At 34.5% G+C, this 3,977-nt stretch overlaps 1 non-coding gene across 1 annotated transcript; it reads right to left on the reverse strand.

Annotated features, from left to right (window-relative positions):
* Positions 1–1,887: 1,887 nt before the first annotated feature.
* Positions 1,888–1,993, reverse strand: LOC128042156 (small nucleolar RNA R71). The gene has a single exon (XR_008197362.1). It is a non-coding gene; the product is annotated as a small nucleolar RNA R71 (small nucleolar RNA).
* Positions 1,994–3,977: the final 1,984 nt, after the last annotated feature.

Below are 3,977 nucleotides of genomic sequence, written 5' to 3' on the forward strand. Positions count from 1 at the left end.
GTGGGTGAAACGATCGAACATCTCATTGATTCATTCTTCTGATATTACCTTAAACAACTATAATCAAAGGTGAAAAGACTTATCTTGGACACCTTAACTCTACTTGTCCCTTCATGGGTGACTTCAAGCTTGTCCCAAATTTCTTTTGCATTATCACACAATGAGACTCTGTTGCACTCATTTGAACCAAGAGCACAAAATAGTGTGTGCATATCTTTTGCATTTAATTGCACATTCTTGATATCATTATCATCACATTCACTTTCTTCCTTTGGGATAATAACACCTTTGACCTCTTTATTGGAATGGATGACCCATTAGTAATAATCCTCCAATCTTCATAGTCATTAGCTTGGATGAATAGATTCATTCTTGTTCTCCAATATGAGTAGTTGGTGCCATTGAATAAAGGAGGCCTCATGGTGGAATGCCCTTCACCCAATATGATGGAATTTTGCTCCAATTTCATGAAGCAAATTTCTTGACTTGTGGCTTCCATTTTGAAAATCTTGAGGATATTCTCTTTTGGTGGTAAAATCATCTCTAGAGTTCTAGGTTTGATCCAATTGTTAGCTGGATGGAACAAATCGAAAATGCCAAGAGGGGGTGAATTGGCCTTTAAAAATTTTGGTGAACACAAGGACAAAAATGAAATAACGAACACAAAGAATTTAAAGTGGTCCTGCCCCTATTACCTACTACACTACCTTAGCTTTCTGCCACTGATGATTTTCCTAAATTTACTAATTTGTTCAACCTTCGAGGACAAGGTTTAACCTTACAAATCCTTAAGATTTCTACCGTAAATCTTAAGTTGCAAACCCTCTCAAAGATATACAAATAAGAAAACAGAGAAACAATCCTTACAAGATTAATTCGTTTGAAACATAAGGATCAAATAAATAAAATACACTTGAGAAAGAGAATAGAGATAAAGCTCACAAGTGTACGTAAGAAGAATGTGAAAGCATTAAGCTCTAAGGTTGTTTGATTGGTGATCTTTACTTGAAAGTGTTTTTTTCTTGTGTTGTAGGTCTTTAGAAGATGGTATTTATACCCCCTAATTGATTTCCAACCGTTGAGGTTGTTGGTGTAGTGAATATAGCTACTGGGGATATAAAACTAGAGCATTTAATTCACCTGCAACTGCTAGTATCGATACCAAATAAAAGGGTATCGATAATTTTTGTAATAAATGCTGATTCAGTGACCGTTGGGATTTATTAATAGATACCAAAAAATATTTTATCGATATTTTTTGAATTAGGTATCGATATCGGATCGATACTTTGTAGGGTGTATAAGAAACAAAATACTATTTTAGTATTGTTTTTAAGAAAGATATCAATTATTTTTTCAGTAATTATCGATACCAAAAAATGGTATCGATAATTTTTAGGCTTTCTAAAAATAGAATGCATGTTTGGTCTAAATTTTTCAAAGGGTATCAATAATTCTAAAAATATCGATACTTGGCCAAATGGTATCGATACTTTTTGGCCTAGAGCAATTCTGACTTGTTTGAAAATCATTTTGATGTGTTAAAGTGATTTTAACTTAATTGAAATCATTTTGACTTGGTTAAAATCATTTTCACTTGATTTTAAAATTGTTTCAAAACTTTCTAAGAGTTCAATGTAAATATTCAAAGTTTTGCTTCTTAGAATTAAAATTTAAAAATCATGTTGTTAATTTTAACTTATATTCAAAAACACTTCAATTTATTATATCAAAATCTTTTATCAAATAAAACTTGTTTTATCACGTACTCATTGCGAGATCGAGCATGAGCATGACTTAATTTGTTGCCTCCACATTCAATTTCTACTTGGCAAGATTTAGCTAAACAATTGTTGGTAAAGTATTTCCCACCTAGCAAAAATGCTAAGTTGCGGAATGAGATCACTATTTTCAAGAAATGGATGATGAATCCCTATACGAGGCATGGGAAAGATTTAAAGAGTTACTTCGTAGCTGCTCTCACCACAGGATTCCACTTTACATCTAGATGGAGACATTTTATAATGGTCTCAACATACACGAGGTTGATGGTAGATGCTTCTGCGAATGGTGCTCTCTTGTCGAAGTCTTATAACGAGGCTTACAAGATCATCGAGAGAATAGCCAGTCACAACTACCAATGGCCGACTAATCGAACAGTTTCAGGAAGACGAGTAGCTGAAATGCATGAAGTAAATGCCCTCACTTCACTTTTATCTCAAGTATCTTCTAGCTTTTCAATGTTGAAACAATTTACTGCTAATGGTTTTAATCATGTTGCAGCTAGCCACCAAGTTAATTTGATGTTGTTTCCTATATATATTGTGGGGACGATCATTCTTTCAAGAATTGTCCTTCAAATCCCGAGTCTATTTATTATGTAGGGAATCGATACCAAAATAGAAGTGGACAAGTACCACATTCCAACTTTTATAATCTTTCATGGAGTAACCATCCAAACTTTTCTTGGAGTAACCAAAGAGTTGAACTAAACAACAACTACATGCAGCATAAACCAAATCAACCTCAAGGGTTCAATCAACAAATTTAGAAGCCATCGCAACCTGAATCATCTAATAGTTTAGAAAATTTGTTGAAGGCGTACATGGCAAATAATGATGCCTTAATCCAAATTCAAGCAACAACATTGGAAAATTTGGAAACCCAAATGGGTCAGTTAGCGATAGAACTTCGTAATAGACCGCAAAGAGCCTTGCGAAGTGACACAAAAAATCCAAGGAGAGTGGGTAAGGAACACTGCATGGCAGTTGCTTTACAAAGCAGAAGGACTTTGGAACCTAAGGAAGTTGAGGTTGAAGAAGACCTACCAAGGAAAAGGAAATTCAACAAACAATTGAAACTCCTACACAAGAAAAACCAGATGCTACAGATTCTGAAGAGGTAAAATTTAAACTTGTAAGTTCTGATAATCTAACATCTATGTCAAATGCAAAGACATTACCTTTAAAGAGTTGTCAGTTTAAGCTAAAGTTCTACAACCTCCATATCCTTAAAAACTCCAACAACATAAGCAACAAGAGGATACTCAATTTAGGAGAATTTTGGATGTGTTGAAACAACTACGTATCAATATTCCGTTGGTGGAAGCTTTGGAGTAAATGTCAAACTATGTAAAAGCTATGAAGGAATTTATGTCTAAGAAGCGAAGGATTGGGGAATTTGAAACTATAGTCCTGACCACAGAATGTAGCATATTTTTCAGAACAAGTTGCCTCCTAAGTTAAAGGATCCAGAAACTTTAACCATACCTTGCAATATTGGAGAATCCTATTGTGGTAAAGCTTTATGAGATTTGGGATCAAGTATCAACTTGATGCCTATGTCTGTGTTTAGACGATTAGGTATTGGTAAGGCCAAACCAATTACAGTTACACTCCAATTGGCAGATTGATCTTTGCCATTCCTAGAAGGAAAGATCAAGGATGTCTTGGTATGTGTTGATAATTTCATATTTCATGCTGACTTTATTATCTTAGATTTTGAAGCAGATAAAGAAGTATCAATCATCCTAGGAAGGCCTTTCTTAGCAACCAGTAGGATGATAATCGATGTACAGAAAGGTGAACTAACCATACAAGTTCAAGATGAACATGTGACCTTTAATGTACTCAAGGCCATAAGATCTCCTGATGAGGTTAAACATTGTTCTGTTGTCTCCAAGACAATTCCACTAGTTTCGAAAAAATTAGAATTCAATGATCTTTTGGAAGGTATTTCATCTGACTCTCCACATCAAGATGAGGATGATACATGTTTGGCCTTGTTGGAAGCCAACTCAAAAGGATTCAGTTCAAAAGTTCAGTTCGAATCATTAGAGCTATCATCACATGAGTACAAGTAACCCAACTCATCAAGAGAATAGTCACTTGAGTTAGACTTAATGGTTTTGAAAAGGCATGAGAAGGTTATTGAGTGGACTATTGTAAATATTTGAGGTAATAATCCTTCTTTTTGTA

The sequence above is a fragment of the Gossypium raimondii genome, chromosome 6 (genome assembly GCF_025698545.1).
Source record: "Gossypium raimondii isolate GPD5lz chromosome 6, ASM2569854v1, whole genome shotgun sequence".
Lineage (NCBI taxonomy): Eukaryota > Viridiplantae > Streptophyta > Magnoliopsida > Malvales > Malvaceae > Gossypium > Gossypium raimondii.